This window comes from Hypanus sabinus, chromosome 2, assembly GCF_030144855.1.
Source record: "Hypanus sabinus isolate sHypSab1 chromosome 2, sHypSab1.hap1, whole genome shotgun sequence".
Taxonomy (NCBI): Eukaryota; Metazoa; Chordata; class Chondrichthyes; order Myliobatiformes; family Dasyatidae; genus Hypanus; species Hypanus sabinus.
This window is the reverse complement of record NC_082707.1, coordinates 81,861,721-81,885,253: the sequence shown is the minus strand read 5'-3', so window position 1 is coordinate 81,885,253 and position 23,533 is coordinate 81,861,721. Positions and strand designations below refer to the sequence as shown.

Below are 23,533 nucleotides of genomic sequence, written 5' to 3'. Positions count from 1 at the left end.
TCAGTCTGAACATGATTGGAAATGGACATGATTTGAAAGTAAATCTTTCAGGTCATCAAGGAACTGAGAAAGCAGCAGAACAGCCAGAGATATCTTTGTAGATTAAAGATGCTTGTGGAAAAATTGGATTGCACAGCGGCATATATTTGTTGACTGAGTAAAACAATTTCAATGAATAAACAACTGTAATTGTAAACCAAGGATTGACGATAAACTGTGTAAATTCCCTTCTGGGCTGTTGATGCTTCTACCACATAAACACGGCAAGGTGTCCAGTCATATACAGTGGTGTCGAACACTTGCCTGAAAACAACAGCCAAGATTTTACATTGATATTTCCCTGACTCTGAGACAGTGTCACATCACTATGCAGAAGACTGTGTTAGGTCTGATACAGCATGTATTAAAGTGGAACTGAATGAGCAGCACTGTGTACAAGATATTAAGAGGAATAGATAGAGTGGACAGCCAGCGACTCTTCCCCAGGGCACCACTGCTCAATACAAGAGGACATGGCTTTTAAGGTAAGGAGTGGGAAGTTCAAGGGGGATATTAGAGGAAAGTTTTTTACTCAGAGAGTGGTTGGTATGTGGAATGAACTGCCTGAGTCTGTGGTGGAGGCAGACACACTAGTGAAATTTAACAGACTACTAGACTCTATGGAGGAATTTAAGGTGGGGGGTTATATGGGAGGCAGGGTTTAAGGGTCGGCACAACATTGTGGGCCAAAGGGCCTGTACTGCGCTGTACTATTCTATGTTCTATGTTAGCATCTGCAGCTGGGAATCTATTTTTGTACATGCAGAAACATGTGTGAGTGAGACACATTGGGCATCACTTACATATGTGCTAATTTATATGTGAGGATTAATTTTCATACAGCAATTCATCTTGGTAATTGGTTTATTATTGTCATATTTACCAAGATACAGTGAAAACCTTGGTTTTGCCAGCCATCCATACAGATAATTTCAGAATGTAAGTACATCAATATAGCACAAAGGAAAAGCAATAACAGAATATAATATGTAGTGTTACATTTACTGTGAAAGTGCAGTGCAGGCAAATAATAAGGAAGGCAAATGCGCCAGGCTTCATTGCTTGACAAAATGCCTGGAACATGGCGTTATCACATGGAGCAGGCTTCATTGGGGAGACAAGGTGTCAAGGCAAAACTAAGTCCGAGCTGACACCTGCTGCATTATATCATGGTTTGACTGAAGGGACACAAGAATGTCCACATCACCCATGGCATGTGAGGCACTGTCGACTGCTGGACTGCCAGCTGCCTAACTCGTTCTATTATCTCCATCAAAATAGCTTCAATGGTAAGATCATCAATGCTGAAGGACTCTACAAAGCTGTCTTTTCTCAGACAGTCTGTCAATTTCCAGTGTACACAGTCGAGTCTATGGACCCTCCTGAAAGCCTCCATGAGCTGAACCATAGATAAGGAGAAGCAGGACTGGTTTGATGAGAATGACCAATCAATGAGGAGCTAACTAGCAGCAAATATAAAGTACTTCTACGTTGAGAGCTCTACCTTTTGAACAATTTATACAACCTGTCATTTATGTGGTATCCCGAAATGCTCTGCTGACTAGGTATGGCTGTAGTGGACTTGGCGTCAGACTGAAGCCTGGGTCTGAGCCTGGTCCTGAGAGTGGAGGCTGAGGGTGGTGGACAAATTGATATTCAGCTCACATTCGCCACAGGCCTCCCATCCTGCAGTATAACAGCTCCTATTCCCTCTGAACTGGTATCCACAGACATCGTCACCGGTTTATTGACATCATTGAACTTGAGTGCTGGTGCATTGGTAACCAACCGCTTCAATGTGTCAAAACTTTTCTTTTGTTCGTCTTCCCAGTGCCATTCAGTGTTGCTCTCTAGTAGCTTTCGAAGTGGAGCACTGACCTCCGATAAGTTGGGAATGAATTTGGCAAGATACTGTATCATGCCATGAACCTCAATAGTTCTTGTTTGTCTTCGGGTAGTGGTAGCTATACCACAGCCCTGACCTCTTCATTATCTGGTTTTAGCCCATCAGCGCTGAGTATGTGACCTATGTATTTGATCTCTGTAGTTCTGATCTTACATTTACTTTTGTTCAGTTTTAGGTTGTATTCACGTGCTCTCTCCAGAAGCTTCCTCAGTCTCTGATCATGTTCCTCAATTGTGTCACCCCATATCAGCAAATCATCAATGATGTGGACCACCCTGTCCAGGCCTTCAATCATTTGTGCCACAGACCTCAGGAATACCTCTGATGCAGAAGAAATCCCAAAGGGTAGACGCAGGAAACGATATCTCCCTATGGGCGTGTTGAAAGTGCATAATTTGGAACTTTCCTCATCCAGCTTGATCTGCCAGAAACCTTGATTTGCGTCTAATACTGAAAAATGTTTCACATTAGGCATGCGGCACACAATCTCTTCAACCGTGAGCAGCAGATAGTGCTCTCTTTTGATGGCTCGGTTGAGATCTTGTGAATCCATGCAAATCCTCATCTTTTTCTCTGTGACCACTGTCACCATACCATTCACCCAGTCGGTCGGTTCTATTTCTCTCGTTATGACTCCCATCTATTCCATTCTGTGTAGCTCCTCCACTACTCGGTCCCTGAGAGCTACTGGAATCTTTCACGGGGCAGTCATGACTGGTGCAATAGTTGGATCAATCTGGATATGGTCTTTCCCTGGCTGACATCCTAATCCAGAAAACAATTTAGCAAAGTCTCTGAGAATGTCATTTTCTTTCTCAACACCATAGATTCTCTTCACCAGGCCTAGGTTTGTGCATGTTGCTTTGCCCAGTATTGCTGGAACATGTTGCTGTACAATCTCAAACTCTATCTTGTGTGTTTGTCCTTTGTACACACAGGTGAATGCTTTCTTTCCCAATGGCGCTGTCTTGTGGCCGAAATATACAACAAGCTTGCAGGTGGATTTTCTCAGTCTTCCTCTGATGTCCAGTGAGTTGAATGTTTCTACTGACATTACATTGCACTTTGCCCCAGTGTCAAGCTTAAATGTCACATTCCTCCTGTTTATTATCAGATCTTGAGTCCAATCATCTTCATCCTCCATCTCTGCATTGTCAATATTCTTGATGCATACCTCCTGTTCCACTTTAACTGTGGAACATGTCACTGTTTTCCTCATTCTGTTCCACAGCATGCATTTTCCTTGCATGCTCCTGCGATATGACCATCTTTGCAAAGTGATTTCTTTTCTGGCATAACTTGCATGTCTGATCAAAGGCTGGACATTTTCTGTATCCATGTTTATAACCACATCTGTTGCAGTTAACTTCCTTTTGATCATCCTGTGGAGCTGGCTTTGTCCTACTCTTGTCCGTTTTCACAGTTTTTATTTTGTGCACTTCAATCTCTTCATTGAGCACTTTAACCTGACTTGATGTGATCTCGCCAGCACAGTAAACATCAATTGCCTTTTCTAATGTAAGATTCGCCTCTCTCAATAGCCTCTCACTTGATCGTCTCGTACGCCGCATACAATCCTGTCATGTATTAAAGAACCATGCAGTTGTCCATACTGACAGTCTTTTGCCTTGTTCTTCAAATCTGTTACATATGCATCTATGGTCTCTGTTGGTCCTTGAGCCCTCATGGAAAACATGTGTCGGATGTACGGTAGGTTTTTTCTCGGTTCTCAGTAATCTTGAAACTTTTTCGTCAACACTTCAATTTCATCTTGCTCATCATCTTGGAAGACAAATGTGTTGCAAACCTTTATTGCCTCTGCCCCCGCCACATGCAGAAACGTAGCACATTGCACTTTCCCCGTCTTTTCAGCTATGCCGCTGGTGGTGCAAAACAGCTCAAACTTCTGGATCCATGTTTTCCAGTTCTCAGCAAGATTACCTTGTAGGCTTAAACTCAACTGTGGCTGTAACTGTGACAACTTTAAAGTGTCTTCTCTTCCCTTTTTTTCGCGATTTCTTCTGACATCATGTAGTATTGATGTGACTCGGACACCGCTGTAGATTGAACAACCACGTTTATTCAACAGACTTCCATTTTTCCTACCTGTGTCCTGATGTCATACACACTCTGGCCTAAGAATACTCACACAATACATTACAGTTGTGTAGGTCTTTTTATGCATTCTATTGTGTTACTTTCTTTTGTGAGTGCCTGCAAGAAGGTAAATCTCAAGTTTATATATGTATACTGACTTTGATAATAAATGTACTTTGAACATTGAACTTTGAACTATATTCAAGGGAAAATAATTAACTTTGCAGGAACCAGCTTTAAACAGAGAATCTACAGAGCAGATGGTGGTTGCAGAGAGCAAAAGAAACTCTGCGACTCACTGACAGCCATGATGTGTATAGAATCTTCAATGTCACAGCACATAAGACCCCACTCCACTAGAAAACATGAGCAGGGTAAACTGATCAGGAACAGGTAAGCAGACAACTCTTTTTGAAAGGATATTCAAAGACCTCCTCAACCACTTGCCTGTCCTTTGCATGAGCACCCTTGATGCCAACCCACATCAAACTACCTAGGCCACACCTCCAGAAATGTTTAACCAAGAAGATGCCAAAAAAATGCCACATCCCAGCCTCAAAAAATCGCAAAACTGGTCAGCTAAGTGCTTTGATTACTCATTTACTGCTCACTGGCCTGCACACCTTTGGGATGTGGAGGAGTCTGGAAAACCTTGGGAAACGTGCACAGATATGAAGAGAAATTTCAAACGCCGCATAGGTAATACTCAAGGTCAGAACTGTGTACTGGTCATCACAGCTGTGAGGCAGAGGCACTAGCTGATGTTCCACCCTTGGATAAGTAATAAGTGCTGAACCAATTATAATTTATCTAATTGGAAGGAAATACATCCTACAATGATTATGATATAAGCAAAATTAATCTTCCGGGGGAAAAAAGCAATGTAACAGGTTAATTAGATCACCGATTTTGTTAGGATATTTTTGTGGTTTACTAGAGAACAATAGGAGTCAACCAAGAATTACTCCCAACACCAGCCACTGTGGAACACCACTAGTCACCAACAGCCAAGCAGGAAAGGCCTCCTTTATTCTGCCTCTTCGCCTCCTGCAGCTCAGCCAATCTTCTATATCTGCTGGCATCTTTCCTGTAGTGCCATGGGCTCTTATGCTGTTGAGCAGCCCCATGTTTGGCACCTTGGCAAAGGCCTTCTGAATATCTAAGTAAACAGCATTGACTGATTCTCCTTTGTCTATCCTGCCTGTTATTTCCTCAAAGGGTTCCAACAGACTTGTCAGGCAGAATTTTTGATTAAGGAAAACAAGCTGACATTGGCCTATTTTATCATGGTCCTCCACGTACCCCAAAACCTCATCCTTAATGACAGACTCCAGAATCTTCCATACCACTGAAGTCAGGCTAAATGGCCCATAATTTCCTTTCTTCTGCCTTGCTCCCTTCTTAAAGAGTGCTGTGCTGTCTTTACGACAGTTATTTAGTTTATAATATTTTCACCTAGTAATTCATTCGATAGTATTTTCTAGTTAGAATTAGAAGTGTTTAAAGTATATTCATTGCATGTAAAATATATCGGCATGCGATGACGTCACATCCGGTTTCGCCGCGTCTTGTGGGAAAGTACCGGTTTGAAATTAACGCGAGGGTGGAGGCTCACCACGAGGCTCACCTGAGCAGAAGTTGTTTTGCAGGCATGAGAAATCACAGTGAGAGCAACGCTGTAAGTTAATAGAAAATCGATATATTGAACTAAGATGTTAATGCCGATCCTGTTAGAAGTAACGACGATCGATAATGTTTATGCTTTCGTTAGTTAAAGAGTTGCGGATAGTTTGCATGGAAGTGTAATTAAAGTAGTCAATGGAGCAGGTAAACTCTGCCTGTATACTGCACCTTAGTGTAATGTTGTTATAGTCACCTTTACAGGTATTTACAATTGAAATGTGATATTAAGGAAGGAACAAATACTGTATCAATCTTGTATTGTTTTATTAACAGTTTTCACCATATGTTAATGTGAAGAGTGAACAGTAAATGGTTAATCTTACTGCGATCTGGTTCTTATTGACTGTGGTTTATCTCGACGCTTAATTCGGCGTTTCGTTACACGCGAAGGAGAACGTTACAAGTGCCATGACATTTTTTCATTTTTCAGTCCCTCAAAATCATTCCAGAATCTAGTGATACTTGAAAGGTCATTACTAAAGCCTCCACAGTCTGCACTACAGGATCACTTACCTTATTTCTTTTGCAATGCTCATTCAAATATACCACCTTCCATTCTATATTTATCAGCCTTTTCGATGTTGCCCCAATGTTACATTTCAATTTGTTTTCCTGACTGCGATTTTGCCCTGTCATCTGCCTGTCTTTCTTCACAGTCTCACTACCTATGCATCTACTTGTATACCAACTGCCCATTCCTCAGTCCTATCATTATGTTTTCCATCCCCCTGCCAAATTAGTTTAACCTCTTCCCAACAGCTCTAGCAAACCTGTCCGCAAGGATATTGGTCTCCCTTGGGTTCAGGTGCAGTAACCCATCTTTTTCTACAGGTCATACCTTCCCCAGAGGAGATTCCAATGATCTGGAAATCTGAAATGCTGCCTCTGTACCATTTCCTCAGGCACTCATTCATCTGTACTATCATCCTATGCCTGCCCTGACTAGCAAGTGGCAGTGGGAGTTATCCAGAGATTACTACTTTGGAGGTCCTGCTCTTCTGCCTCTACCCTAAATTCCTACTCTCACTCTACCTATGTCATTGGTGCCAACGTACACAATGACCTTTGGCTGCTCACATTTCCCTTTGAGAATATTCTGTAGCCACTCTGAGACATCCTTGACCCTAGCACTTGGGAGGCAACATACCAAATTGGTGTCTGTTTTGAGGCCACTGAATCTCCTATCCATCACCCTAACTATCCAGTCTGCTATCACAAACAAGAGAGAATCTGCAGATGCTGGAAATCCAAGCAACTCACACAAAATGCTGGAGGAACTCAGCAGGCCAGGCAGCATCTATGGAGAAGGGTACAGTTGATGCTTAGGGCCGAAATCCTTCGACAGGGCTGGAGAAAAAAAGATGAGGAGTAGATTTAAATAATGGGGGAGGGAAGAGAGAAACACCAGGTGATAAGTGAAACTGGGAGGGGAAGGGATGAAGTAAATAGCTGGGAATTTGATTGATGAAAGAAATACAGGGCAGGAGAAGGGAAAGTTTGATAAGTGGAGATGAAAAGCTGTGGAAGAAAGAACACGAGGGAGGAACACTAGAGGGAGGTGATGGGCAGGCAAGGAGATAAGATGAGAGAGGGAAAAGGGGATGGAGAGGGTGGGGGCAGGGGGGAAGCATTACCGGAAGTTTGAGAAATCGACATTCATGCCATCAGATTGGAGACTACCTAGACGGAATATAAGGTGTTGTTCCTCCAATCTGAGTGTGGCCTCAGCAAGACAGTAGAGGAGGTCATGGATTTACGTATACACTTTTTATACCTTTGGCTCCAAGTTTGTAACCTAAAATCAACTAAATAAGTCCAAACGACTCAGCAACCTAAACCTCTGTTGTTCTTGCCGAAGCCTGCTGAGCTAAAGCCTGCCCACTCTAATACTGGGCCACACACAATACACTGCTTCCACAATGGCTTCTCTGCTTACACCTTGCTTCTTTTTATTGACCCTTGCTATTAACCCAGTAATGTTCCACTTGTCGGACAGGTCCCAACAGGCACTGGTCACCTTTTAAACCTGGCATGTAAAGTTCACAAGGAGCTGTGCTCAACTCACTTCACAATCTCCTGTTCTGCAGATGGTTAAATGTTTGCATTCTAAAGAAATAAATAATGTAACAAGGTCTGGAACTTTAGTTAAAAATAGTATAGTGACACTATTAGTAAAATAATAGTGTTGATGATCAGCAGGAGTTGATAGCTTCCACTTTAGTGTTTTTAAAGGAGAAGATGAAGAAATTGCAGGTGCTTAGTCACGATCTTTCAAAGTCCTCCTGTTTAATAAACTATTTCCCTACACTGGAAAGTTACAAGCACAAACTCATTACTTAGAGAGGTATAAGAGAAAGAAACATGGAAATGATAGACCTTTTAGTCTAACATCTGTTGTGGGAAAGCCATTGGAATTTATAATTAAGGAGAGAGCAACTGAGCACTTAGAGAAATTTGAGCTGATTAGAGATGGCCAACATTGATTTGTAAAGGCTAGTTCACATCTAATGAACCTGATTGAATATTTTGTGAAAGTAACTGAAGTAGTAGGCAGGAGACTGTCTATGTGTGTTGCTTATATGAACTTTATATAAAGAAATTGTTTAGGCAGTAGAAGACAGAGATTAGCAATGATAGATAGGGACTTGAATTGGAAGGAAATGTTTAATGAAACTCTCAAAGATCTGTTCTGGGGCCTGAACTGCTCACTACATTTATTAATGATTTAGAAAAATAATAGTTTCATATATCTAGCTTTTCAAATGATGTCCAAATAGGTAACATCAGAGAGATTGAGGGTGGGAGCATGACTTTGGAAAGAGATATCAAATGAAAACTTTAAATAATCGTATAAAAATATGCTCAATAGATTTCAGTATAGGTACTGTAGATCTGACATCATCCATTTTGAGGCAAATAAATTCAACTCAATATCTTCAGAGGGTGGAAAGCTATCTGCAACAGAGACTTAAAAAAATACCAAAATTTCCATGTGCATAGATCAACAAAATGTAGCACATCCAGTATAAAAAAAAGACAAATAGAATATCAGCTTTTAAAGGGTGAGAATAGAAAGGAAAGGAGATTGTAACAGAGCTCTGCAAAAGACAGGCTATATAATGTCAGTATTGTGCACAGTTCTGAGCAGCTTGGCCTTGGAAGAATTCATTAGGACTGTATCAGGACTGAAGATAAATGAAGAGAACTCACATAAATTGGGCTACACTCCTAGAGTATAGAAGGTTATTTGTATGAGGTATTTTGGATGTTTGAAAGCAATTCAGATAGTAATGGGAAGAATATTTTCTACTGCCTGGGACATTGAAGGAAGGGGTCATAACCCTAAACTCTGAGTCAGTTTTTTTTCAAAATAAATTTCATCCAAAAAATGATAATAGAACCCTCAGCCCTAAAAATGTACCAACTAAAATAATAATCTTAAATCTGAGATCAATGGATTTTTTTTGTTAGCCAATCAGGTGCTTTTGGCTGAATGGATACAAGATGCAGATAAGCAATGATCCGAATAAAACAGCAGAACAGCCTTCACAGGCTGCAGTGGGCCCAACTTATGTCTACATTAATCAAATAAGAAATTGCAAAATCATGTATTTTGTCCACCACAAGAAAGCCGGAAAATAATTGTGAATGAGCATGTCTCAGGATTTTCTTCGATTCACTCTACAAGGATTGAGTAATTATAATAAACAAAGCTACATATTGCTGTAAAATAAACTGCCTTGTGCCAAACACCCATTTCTTACAGAATCATTTACTGTTTTGCCTGTTGTCTTGCTTTTTTTTTCACTGCATACACTCCCCTGCTGTTTGGCAATCCAACATTTCTGGCCAGCCATCAGATAACTCATCAGCTTTGAATATCTGTACACACTTGTCTAGAATTAACTCTGCTTCACATAACGGCCGTCCCCACAATGTGGCCTCCTGGTTTCCACAAGCAATCTGGTCTCTGATAAGAAAGCTTTTCAAATCAATAAATTGAGATTATCTTCTGATAATCTGAGCTATGTTATGGGTGCAGTAAAGGATTCTCACAGACGCTGCTTGTACTTATGTAAACAATTGACAATACTCAAGAGCCATTTCCAGATGTACAGTAATTGCAATGTGTTTGTAATGTATCTAATGCAAGATTCAGAATCTCATGTTATGGTACAATTCTCTCCACTCATTGCTAATGTAATAAAACAGCTTCTTTACTTATGTCCTTGCAGGTTAATCCTCCTTAATTTCCTCAATATACAGTTGAAACTCTTCCATCTCCTGACTCCATCTTAACACAGTTTACTTGCTGGAATCCAGGCTCCAATAAGCACTGTCACACAACTCCTTGTCTCCATATGTGTACCACATATTAACTGAATTAGGAGGGATCAGGCTATTTGATATTTGGATAAAATTAATATCCTAACTTCAGAGTTTCATTAGCTGGCCCTTCTGACATAGTATCTCAGCATTTCCTCCCTTTCACTCTGAGTTACTAGAGAATCCTTACTAACTAAAACTAACAAAGAGACTTTATTACAGGAAAGCACCATTTCCCACTACAGGTTTCTCCACAGACATTAAAGACTGGTAAGTTTTATACCATGACACTGTGTCAATAAATTAGAGAGAAATTGGTCACATGTTACAATCGCCTTACAAGTTGGAATTGGAAAAAGACTAACCAATCAAAATACAAATATGATTTTGTCTTTAAGCCCCCAGAGCAAATACTTGATGCAACTGATCTGTCATTTCCTTAATTCATCTGAATGTTGCTCTCAACTGCTGTATTCCAAAATAATTCTTAACCATTTTTGTATTTATCAGGGTATTCTTTTCAATTTCCTTTTTATTTATTTTTCTTTTTCACCTCAATCTTTTTTCTGATTTCCTTTGCTGTTCCTTCCAACTCTCCCGGCCCACTGGATTTATGCTTCTTCATTTTCTAATTTTATCTCTTCTCATGGCTATTTTGTTTATGATTGCTTGCCCTTTAATGTACTAAATTTATATTCTAAATCTACGTGCCTGTGATGCTGCTATTGTAAGCAAAATTTTTATTGCACCCATATCTCACTGTACTTGTGCATATGACAATAAGCACAACAATAAAGTCTACAGGAATAGCTTTCAGGAACAAAGTATCTAGCAACTCATCCTTCAACAAACACAAGGATATCTTCAGATGCTGGAAATCCAAAGCAACACACATAAAATGCTGAGGGAACTCAGCAGGCCAGGCAGCATCAATGGTAAAGAATAAACAGTCAACGTTTCAGACCGAGACCATTCATCAGGACTCATCATTCTATGTTTCACTCACCTAACCTCACTGGTGCAAGTTACACAACTATGTACTGGCTAGGGTTATTCCATTAACTATCATGAAAGTATGAACCTAAAAATGACTATGGTTGTAAATACTTCAATTTAGCTTCATCTGGGCATATTTTATATACCCAGAATTTAATGTAATTTAATTTAATTTAATTAATTGAATTAAATTTAGCCTCATCTAGATATATAAAATATTAATCTGAGTAAAAACAAAATGTATTTTGCAACATCCTTTTAATACAATGGTTCCCAGCCTTTGTTTATGCCTTGGACTAATACCATTAAGCAAGAGGTCTATGGACCCTAGGTTGGAAACCACTATCATAGTGATTCCACTTGGCTGATTGGTGGCTCTCATCAATGTGATACACCTTTGATGTGACCTGCAAATTACTCCGTTGCAACCAGGTAACTTGATTAATCTCCATACAGATGTTGCTTGACTATTTAAATGTTTTCAGCATTCTCAGTTTTTGTTATCTGCAGTTTGTCAGGGCATTTAGGGATGGATCATCATAGCAAAACCTAAATTCTAAGAATTTAAGAAAACAAGTCTTTGAGATTGGACACTTGGTAAAGAATTTGCATTGAATATAGGGCAACAGTTGTGGTTACACTTCCCTGTCCTTTTTTCAGTTGCCATGAATTTTTAGTTAAAAATATCTCAGAATTAATCAAAGCATGACAAAACCTCAAGAGCACACTCTCCTGTACAGCCAGAACATAATATAGTCCCATGAATGATTAAAATGGATTTCCCTTAATGGCTAATCTTCACAGAACATTTTTTGAAAGGAAGCAAGTACATTTATAGTAAAAGAAAACAGTTATAATAAAAACAATTTAGAAAACTTGGCTGGAAGGTAAAATGAAACCAGGAAGCAGATTACTTATGCCTTGTATTAGTAAAGCCATGAAATATAAACCAAGAGTCACTTCACTAAAATATCACTGAAATATTTCATTGGCTCTTCACTCAACCCTGGAACTTCTGGACAGCAAAGATTCATGCATTAGGATGCTCTTTTTTGACTATAGCTCATCATTCAATTCAGTCGTCCTCTCAAAACTTAACAATAAGATTTAAGACCTTGCCTCAATACTTCCCTGTGCAATTGGATTCTTGATTCCCTCACTTGCAGTTCGGATTGGCGACAGCATCACCTCCCTAATCTTCATCATCACGGGCACGCCACAGGACTGTGTGCTTAGCCCCCTGCTCTCTCGCTTTACACTTACTTTGTGTGGCTAAGCAGAGATGCAACATCATATTCAGTTTTGCCTTTGTCATAGGCCAAATCAAGGGTGGAGGCTATCATCATATAAGAGGGAGATGAAAATCTGTCTGATTGGTGCTATGACAACAACCTCTTATTCAATGTCCACAAGACCAAGGAGCTGATATATTGACGACATGAGGATGAAACCAGAGGTCTCTGAGCTAGTCCTCATTGGAAGGTCAGAGATGGAGAGGGTTTGCAACTTTAAATTTCTCACTGTTATCATTTCAGAGGACCTATTTTGGGCCCAGCACTTGTGCAATTACAAAGAAAGCACAGCAGAGCCTCTACTTCCTTAGGATTTTGCAAAGCTTTGGGATGACATCTAAAATTTGACAATCTTCATAGATCTGTGAAAGAGAGCATATTGACTGGCTGCATCACAGCCTGGTATAGAAACACCAATGCCTTTGAATGGAAAACCCTACAAAAAGTAATGAGTATAACCCATTCCATCACAGGTAAAGTCCATCCCACATCTACATGAAGGGTTACTGCGGGAAAGCAGCATCATTATCAAGGATGCCCAGCATCAAGGCCATGCTCTCTTCTCACCAATGTCATCAGGAAGAAGGTACAGGAGCCTTAGGGCTCACACCACTTTGTTCAAGAATAGTTATTACCTACAATCATCAGGCTCTGGAAACAAAGGGCATGCAAAATTAAAACTCTGCAGATGCAAGAAATGCTAGCAACCAAGAGTTCAAATTCCAAATGGCAATATCACTATTTCATTCAATAGAACCATTATTGAATACAAACGATCCAACAGTTTGATCATCAGTACTGTGTATTTCTTTCGTGAACTGCAAATGCACCCTCCATATGATGTCATCGCAAATACATGTGTAAGAAAATCACTAAATGCTGTGTGCCTCAGCGCTGAGTAGCAAATGCCATCAAGGGTATAATGAGTAGATAGATCATAATGTCAGTTTGCATTGCAAATTTAACTCATTGTTGTTATTTAGGAGCTCAGATCTCCAGCTAGTACTGTCTCTCAAGCTTGCAAAGCTGAAAAAATAATATACCATCAAAAGAACTATAAAGATGCTAATTAAAGGGATCATCAAGTGATGGAGTAGTTGGTGTTTTTTTTCTTTTATCTGTGTCTTATAACTGTTTGAAGTTTCAAAAGCTGACAGGATAGCACAGGACATGTCTTTGAGGATTTTGCACTGTTGCTTCAAGACATGGGGGTATTAGTTGGCACAATGAGCAGGTAGCAAGCAGAAGGAGGGTGAAGTTGAAAAGCAAGGTGCTCTCAGTACACTTCTTTCCAACATAGTTTGGGGACAATTTTGTTGAATACATGAGATTCCTGTCCTTCCTTAATGGTGTCTTCATTGAAATCTCCCATCTGTGACACTAAACTCAGGATAGGGCAATAATAGCATTGTTAAGAGATGTTAAGGTGACTGCTACAATGACATTATATGGGACTGATACTTCCAAGTTAGAGTTTTGGAGTGTCAGTTAGCACATTACTGTGGGATAAAGGTGGACATTGATATTACCTGTGTTAAACAAGCTATCTGTCATTCATACCTGCCAGAAATGAAGATGCAGTGATACCACATGGCTAGAAAAGCAAATTCATCACTGTGCTGATGTTACTTGTTAACTCCACTCAAATTAAACGTTTCATCATTCTCAGTTTAGCTCTGTTCTCTACTGAACCAAAATGATCCTGCACTTTTAACATTCACCGGTGTGCAGTCACTGTCCAGTGACCTCACGTCAGTCACAATGAATTGATTCTAAGGCAGTCCAGCTGTATGTGCACGGGAAGCTGGGTGACAAGTGCTACTCGCTCATAATTGCACTGGTCCAGCATTCATGGAGTGAAAGCTATTTTCATTTCAAACCATGCTATTACTAACCAATGCCATGCAGAATTTATGCCTTCTCTGCATGGAAGAATCCTGCAAAGCTACGTCAACCTCCACAATCTGTCTTTAGGGAATAGTCATTTAACCAACTCTGTCATGACCATCTGAGAAGTAAGGCATGAAATGAGGAAAGAGAAAAAGAGGAGGAGAAAGAGCTGCAGACAAAGACCAAGGGAAGTGTATCGCGAGACAGCCTTTTTTCCCTGGCCTGTGCATGAGGGCTCATCCAAGTGCAATTCAACCTCCTTACTCACCCACAATCCCACACCCTCTGTCACTGATCATAACAGAGCCCTCTTAGCCCTAAAGATAAACTAAACCAATACAACATAAACAATGCCATTAGAAATCTTGCAACCGGCAATCAGTCCTGTCATGTTCCACAGTATTGGATGGACCTGCCACCGCCTCACAACTCCCTTCCTCTACCTAAAAGGATAATGGCAGGGTTCTTAGTGGAGGAATAGAGGGATCTTGGGGACCAATCTATAGGTCCCTCTTATTTGCTGAGCAAATTGATACGGTATTTAAGAAGGCCTATGGTGTGTTAGCAAACTGAGTTCAAAGAACCATGCCTTAACATTGGGTTCTATTAAACACTTAGAGTATTGTATTCAGTTCTCATTACTTCATTGAAGGAAGGAAGTTGAAGCATTAGAGAGGGTGCAGAGGAGATTAACCAGGGTGCTGACTGGTTTAGTGAAATTGTCTTATGAGGAATGGTTGAGCAAACTAGGACTTTTCTCTTTGGAGTGATTGAGCGAAGAGGCAACTTGATATTGGTGTATCAGATTCTAAGAGGCATGGACGGAATGGACAACCAGCAACTTTTACCCAGGGCAGCAATTGCTAACACCAAAGGATATACTTAAGATGAGTGAAGGAAAGTTTAGGGCAGATGCCAGAGGTAGTTTTTTTTTACACGGAGTGAGGTAAATGTCTGGAGCGCACTGCTGGAAGTGGCAGTAGAGCCTGATACATTAGGGATATTTAAGAGACTCTTAGGCATATAAATAAAAGAAAAATGAAAGGTTATTTGCTCTGGAGAAGAGAAGGCTTGAATTGATCGTGAAGGAGGCTAAAAGGTCAGCAGAACATCATGGGCCAAGCGTCCGTACTGTGCTGTACCCGGCCATCAACCTTCACTCTATGCTTCGCCATCACCACCCTTACTCCCCTACACCCCCCGCCGATGCTCAACAACCCTCTGCAGAACTGTCACTGTTGCCTTCGTAGTCTGCACCTCGAGACCTTTTTAATTTCCAGTGGATCACTCAAAATCCTTGGAGCTTGTTCAGGATTATTTTCTGTCCTCTCCTATTGTATGTTGTGCCACCGCTCACATTTCCTCAGGCCAGTGTCTGTTCTGAACTCATCACCTTTAGGAAGTGCAGGATGTCTTGACACAATGCAGGCAAGTGGTAACTGGAAGCTGCACTCAGAACGAATGCTACTTCCAGTCACTGTGGTGGCAGGACAGAGCAATGATGGTACAAACAGCCTGCACAAACTTGGCATGCTGCCTGTACACTGCTACATGAACAAGAGTTAATCATGTATGTGATCTGCTTTCAGCGGTGGGGGAGAGGAAAGTGATTAAATTTGACTCATAAGTTTTTTTTCAATTTTATACAATCTATTGATATTCAATTAGCAGTCATTTGTTTTGTATTGTTCAGTTAATTAAAACACACCTGTCAGAAAATTGTGAAACAGTTATCAATGACAGCAAAATGGAGAAATAAGCAACGCAATTAGCAGCTGTGTAAAGGCACCTATAAACACCCCATAGATTTGTATAAGTCCAAAAGCTCAGGAACAGTTGCTCTGTATGTGAAATTTGTTGGGAATTCTGTAGATCAGGAGCTGAATAGAAATCGTTAAAAATGGGAGGATGGTGGTCAGAGTATTTTTGCGTTCCCAAACATTACCCTGTTGAATTTATTAACACAAAAGGCATCAAGTGTGAATATATTAAACTGAAATTTGTACTAGGCTAATCTGAAAAGTGCACCTTGGTGCCTGAAGGGAACAATACCTGAACTTAGAAACCTTGGGGACTTTGACCTCTATTTTGGTTAAGTGAATTGCCTATTTTCACTTAACATTTTATTCGCTTCTCTGGAAGATCTCCAGAACAGAAATAGAAAAGAAACATGACTAAATTTCTGCATCAATATTGTATTCTTTTTCTTTTCTTCCTCTGCTGAGCCAGAAAATCTTTAGTCAAGGCAGGCCCACCAGTCATTGTTTTAACCCTATTGGCCTCGTAGCAGAAAACTTGATCTGAGTACAGGTGGGCAGCCAATCATGCCTACTTACAAGTAACTGAGGTGCAGAGAAAAGGAGTGAGGTCTGCACTTTTTAATGATGAGAGCACATGGCATTGGATTTTGGGGCCTGTTTATCATTTCTGAGATAAACTCTTAGCCACTAAATTTAAGGCTTTGATACTTCTTTGTTACCACTTAAATCCTTTATATCCCCTCAAGAGGTACAATGCTGAGTGGAAATTTTGCCAGCCTAATATTGGTCAACCCGGACATTATGTGCTACTAATGGTCACACATACTGCCTGTCCCCTAGCTTTTGAAACTTTTACTGGCCTGGTGTAAAATGCCAGGAGGAAGATGTGTCCATGTACACATCTATGTATCCATATATACATTACCTTCTGCAATGCTCAGTCCCAGAGTGAATATCTCTTAATACAAAACCTTACACAACTACTCTTTCAAAGTAGGTAGGTAGGTAGGTCTCCGTTAGTCTCGCTAGACCATGGATTTGCACCTGGGAAAGTTTCCAGGGCACAAGCCTGGGCGAGGTTTTTTTACGGAAGACCGGCAGTTGCCCAGGCTGCAAGTCTCCCCTCTTCATTCCACTGATGTTGTCCAAGGGAAGGGCATTAGGACCCATACAGCTTGGCACCGGTGTCATCACAGAGCAATGTGTGGTTAAGTGCTTCGCTCAAGGACACACAAGCAGCCTCAGCTGAGGCTCGAAATAGCGACCTTCAGGTCACTAGACCGATGCCTTAACCACTTGGCCACGTGCCAACACCCTTTCAAAGTAATCCCATAAAGAAAGCAAAATGTTACAATAGCCTCTGACAAAATATTATCTTACTCAGCATTAGATGAAGACCTTAAGAATTTCAGCAAGAGTAGAGTTGAAATCTATTTTATAAAAGACTCCTGAATGCTAAAGCAAAGTTTTTTTTATCCCCACTCTGCTTTAATTAATTCATCATGTTAAAATAGATTGCATAAGCTTTAATTATCTTTGGTTCAAAGGAAACCAATATTCAGTCTTTGCCAGTTATTGAGGCATAGTATCTTCCAAAGTCAAGATCCCATCTTTTAATGAGATATATGGTATTTCAATGCATTGGCAGTGAACATAGCAGGTTCATAATTAGTATTGCACATGCCTTTGCCAGCCTTGATTGTGACATCTTTATCCAATCTAGTGGCACAGCTTATGAACGTACAGGTGTATAGTCAACCTGTAAACCCAGAAAGTGAACTCTGACTAAAGTTAACATGTTCAAGGTTCAAGATCTTTGCAGAGCTCAATCAAATAATGCACATATGAAAAGACAAAACCCAAGAGGCTTAGAGCCTGTATGAATCTTCCAGCAAGTTATTTATAAAAAATAATTCCTGGTTTAATATAATTCATCAAACCTTCAGAATCAATTTGAAAGTGAATTCATTATGTCCCACGGGTTCAAAGGATCATTCTCCATATTATCCACATGCACTCTGATTCACAAATTTAGTTTTCAAAATCATGTATGATCATTTGGACTTGTACGAGTTAACCACAGATTCTCCTGTGCAATTAAATACTTTAATATTATTACATTATTTCAGTCTTAATAATGATATCATTTTATGTAATAAATCATCATGAATTTAGACAACTAAACAAAGCAAACAAAATGAGAAAGAGATGCACAGCTAGACAATCAGCATCTGAAACACAAAGAATGGAATGTCTGAGTGGAAATGGTAAACATTGTGTGATGGATTTATTTAAAGTATGAAGTACAACTTCCTCCATCAACTGCTAAACAATTTGATGTGCCTTTCCCTCACTTTTAATTTATCATTCTTGGCTGTTCTTGAATTGATTACTTAAATGAGGCTTTTACTTCAGTTGAAGTTACAACTGTGTTCATAAATTAGAAAAGGAAGCACATTAGTAATCTTTTTGATCAGTGATCATTTGGGAATCTTACAAATTAAAAATTGCTGCTATTGGATATTGTAGATGTTTTATTAAATGACTGCTGATTAGAAGTTAGAATTTAAAATAGCATTTAATTCCCCAGTGACATTGAACAGAAGAAACTTTAAAGAATTATTCATAATGGTTGAGGATACCGGTTGTGTGTTAATCTTTATAATATTAATAGTCAACAAAGAGATTGCTGAGTCATTGCAAGGATACAGAAAGCTGGTGATAAAATGACTCGAGTAAGAGGCGCTAAAGTGTTTCTATCAACTGAGCTGGAAATTGTATAAGTAAGTTGATGTTAAGTGAATCTTTTCAACTGTGGTTTAATCAAAAAAAATCACAGGACATCATGATGTCAACAGAAGACATTCAATTCTGTATACTTGACCTGAGGCCAGAAAAGATTTTGCAGAAGGTTTTGGATTTTCATGAAGAGGATATTAATCTGAAAAGGAAGTGAAATGAGATGAAATCACACAGGATAAGAAAAAATATTCATACAGTGTCTGAAGGAATGAGAATATCTCACTGGAAGATTCATATTGGAATTTTGAGGCAAAAACTGAATGTTTTTTAAGAATTCATGAGAGCAGAAAATGAAAAAAAATGTTAACTTGGGAAAGATGTTTCAGGAGCTGAGAGTGGATACCTAGTCATGATGTGTTAATATTGTCCACACAGCACCTTTAGTGGTTCTGATGGGCAGTTGGTGAACATATGTACATAGTGAAGTAGGCATTGTAGAAGAATGAATTATTTAAAAGGAGAGGCTGTTATTAGTAATTGCACACAAATTATTTTCTGTATACTACTCTCTCTCTTCGGTTGTCCATCGAAATCTGGTGACGACATCCACTCCTTTAATGGTGAGATCTTTGATGACTGTACAGCCCTATCCTGGACCCACAAGCTCTATTGCAGGTGGGGCATGTATATGTGGTAGCAGTGGTAGTGATGGTAACCATGGCTGCATTTCTCCTGGCTCTCTTCTGCTGTCTTCTGGTTGTTGTTTCCATCTCCAGAATACGAACCCCGCCCCTACACAGCTGTTGCCTAGTGGTACGGTCAGCAGCAACATCCTCCAGGTCCTCGGGTCTGATCTTGCACTTCCTTAAAGCATTCTTCATCTGAAAGCACTTCTTTGGCCCTCCAGCAGAGTGTCGATCATGATGGTTGCTGGCTGGTGGCGTAGAGGCATCAGTGCTGGACTTTGGGGCGAGAGGTCCCGAGTTCGAATGGCACCCTTGCATGCTGGGTTAAGAGCCGGCCGGTGACTTCTTAAAAAAAACTCACCTGGCAGAAGGCAATGGCAAACCACTGCTGTAACTTGCCTCGTACATGATTTCCCAATACATCAGAGTGGCATGGAAGGAAATCGCCTGCTAACTGGAAAATACCAGATACCACACACACACACACACACACACACACACACACACACACACACACACCTGTACACCTGCTCTATGATGCAAATATCATATGGTAGCAACTTAATGCATTAAAGCATGCAGACATGGTCAGGAGGTTCAGTTGTTGTTCAGACCAAACATCAGAATGGGAAAAATGTGATCTAAGTAACTTTGACTGTGGAATGATTGTTGGCACCAGATGGGGCTTTACCTCTTACCTCTTGTCCTCCTGGTGTCTCTCCTTTGTCTCTTTCTTCCTATCTTCTTTCCTATCAGATTCCTTCTTCTCCAGCTTTTATTATTATATTGACATTTGTCCTCTTCTGCGCCCATTGTCTTGTTCATTAATTATTTTATTTATTAAATGATTATTGTACTGCCCTGCACTGTTTTGTGCACTTTATGTACTCCTGTGTAGGTCTGTAGTCTAGTGTAGTTTTTGTGTTGTTTTACTTGGCTCCACTTATCACCTTTTAGCTAATTCCCCTCCCTCCACCTTTTTATTCTTGCATCCTCCTCCTTCATTTCCAGCCCTGATGAAAGGTCTCAGCCTGAAACGGTGACTGTTTATTTGTTTCCATAGATGCTCCCTGAACTGCTGAGTTCCTCCAGAAAGTTCTTCCTTTCATGTGTATTGCTTGGGGTGGTTTGAGTAGGTTAGAATCTGCTGATCTCCTGGGATATTCACAAACACCAGTCTCTAGAGTTTAAGGAGATAGGTGTGAAAAACAGATATATTCAGTGAGTGGCAGAGGAAATGCCTGGATAATGAAGGAAGTAAGGTCAATTTAAGCTGATGAGAAGGCAACAATAACTCAAATATCCATGCATTACAAGAGTGGTGTGCAGAAGAGCATCTTTGAATGTACAACACATCAAATAAAGCCCAGCTAGATAGATTTTAGAACAGTGGGGAAGCAAGGGTTATGGTAAAAAGTCAGGGAGGTGGAGATGAGTCCATGGCCAGATCAGCCATGATCTTATTGAATGGGGGAGAAGGCTCGATGGGCCAGATGTCCTACTCCTGCTTCTCTTTCTTATGTGCATATGTTATTAAATAATTAGTCTTTCATCTTCTAATACATATACTTTTGATACTTTTGTGCATCAACAGACCAAGTCACTGGCTCTAACATGTGGACAACTGGAATGAGGTAAATTTTGTCATTTTATAAAGCATTTCTTCTACAGATCAATCACAGGGTGATTATAAAAGAAAACAACTTCAAAATAATGAGGGATGCATGCTGAGATTTGTTTATTATGAAGTGGTGACCAAAAAATCTCTTTAAAGCAGCATGGCAATTTGATACCATGATATATTTTGAAAAGTGAATAATATGATTGATGCTATCTACAACAGAAGTATCAGATGTATTGCAAGGAATTAATAATGAATGTTTACATATATGAAAAGTAATACAGTGTCTTAATGCCTCATGTGAACAGAGTAACTCCAACAGTACAGTACTCCCACAATAATTGTTTGTCGGCCTGAATTATATGTTCAAGTGTCTAAAGAAGGACTTAAAATTAGAAAATGCAGAGGAAGCATCCAATCACTGATTAACACTGATATATGACTGTAAACTTTTAAAATAAGGCAGATAGCATTGTTCCATTTTCCATGCTAACTGGTTCAAGGAGCAACTAGCTGCAGTGAATCAGGAATGCCAAAATTTAGCATACTTATAGTAAAGAAGACAAAAGTATTGTAACTAAATGAGAAACCTCACTGGAAAGCTCATGAACCAAAAGATGGCTTTACGAGGATTGTACCAGATGTTACCATAACAAGGTCCGACCATCAAAGGGTGATCCTTTCAAAAACACTCGATTTGTACTGAAATCTGAGATGGTGAGAATTTTCAATAGCACTGATGTGGTTAAATTTACAAAAAGATTGAAACCAAAGTAGATGCCAAAACCAAAAGAATGGATGCAATGTGAATAATCCATAACATTTCTAAGGGATTAGATTTTAAATCCCTTGAGCTAAAATTTCTTCAATTAAGAAGGTCAACAGAAACCCTGGTAATGGTGTTTACCAAATAACAGTGGATAATATCTGGTTAAAAAAATCTTCATGAGTTTTCCCTGTCTGAAGATCAATGGAGAGACCATTCTGAAAGCAGAGAAAATAGAAAAAAACCTGGAGGTTTTGACAGCTCCAATAGAAAGCAGACAATTAATGAATAACTTCTAAATTTGGTTTTCTATAGTTGCATTTTCCTGAAAAAAAGCCCATGATATTTCTTTCCCATATTTCTTTTCTGTGTTGTACTGACCAAACCAAGGTGTATTTATGCAATGGGATTCATACTTCTCTAATGACAGAGAGATAAGCTATTCATCACGCTGAATTGTGGCCCTGGTTAAGAAGAAGAAGGAGATGTATAGCAGGTATAGACAGCAAGGAACAAATGAGGTACATGAGGAGTATAAGACATGCAAGAGAAAACTTAAGAAGGAAATCAGGAGAGCTGAAAAGCGGCATGAGGCTGACAAGGTGAAGGAGAATCTCAAGGACTTCTCAAGGGCTATATTAAGAGCAAAAAGATTGCAAAGGGCAAAATCAGTCCTCTTAAGGTCAAAGCGGAGCTGAAACCAAGTTTAAAAAGCTTAACACAGTCTCGGACTATATTGTCACTCTCTCAACTTGCACTGATGTCATTATGTTTATTCTGTCATGTGAGTTATGGATAATATATATTAGTTTAAGTTTATGGTACTTTATGTTTGCCAAGTTTATAATTAGCAAAAAATCTAATTCCATGGTATGCCTAGGGCAATAAATGAACTTAGAATATGAGGATCAATAAATTGCAGAGAAATAAGACCATAAGATAACATTCCTCTAAAAGCTGGATTACACTTGATGGGCCAAATGGCCTTATTCTATGAGATATGAAAAATTGAAAAATTAGTACAGGGAGGCCCCACCCTGAAGATTTTGCAAAGAAAAAAAATGAATTGTGGAAACTAATTATTAAGATTATTCCTACAAAACAGACAATGCACAATATGCTTTTTTGGTCTGGATCCAGTGTTTTTCTATGTCTTTGCACAGCTCTTCATAGATGATTTTCATTCAACTAAATGCTTTTGTGAAATGTCAAATGGTGAGACCTATGACAGTTATATCTTCTGTATAAACTCGATGCACCTTCCCATATCACTGTGCCTCACTGAAATCAAGACATATTGAGAAGGTTATGCTAACACTGGCAGATTTACATCATATAGGATGCCAGATAAAGTTTGTTTATTTGAAACCACGTTGCATTGCCAAGAACAAGAAAGGAAACAAAATCAACACCAAATGTGAAGACTGGGTTTCAGAACAGTGATGCTAAACAAAGAGCAATTTTCCCTGATGCACAAATGATAATACTGGTAGAATTTTAGTCCTGAAGGATTTGTTCTTTCCTAACGTTCTGCTGAGAAGAAAGTAAGGCTTAATCTTCAATTCACTAGTAAATGTTCTGAACAGCAATTTAGAACTCAACTTGAAAATATGGCAATATTTAATTGCCCAGAAATTTAATCACATAGCACATTTATATATAACATATGATTCAGTTGGAACATAAAGTCCATTAAGCAAAACTGAACATGTGCATCGTGCATAATGTT

General features: G+C 39.5%; 1 long non-coding RNA gene across 1 annotated transcript in view; it reads left to right on the top strand.

The window, feature by feature from the left end:
- The window catches only part of LOC132405081 (uncharacterized), a 49,086-nt gene that overhangs the window by 12,424 nt on the left and 13,129 nt on the right, over positions 1-23,533 (top strand). Inside the window, exon 2 of the long non-coding RNA XR_009515746.1 lies at positions 21,012-21,051. This is a non-coding gene — a long non-coding RNA (uncharacterized LOC132405081). The remainder of the gene's footprint in view (positions 1-21,011; positions 21,052-23,533) is intronic.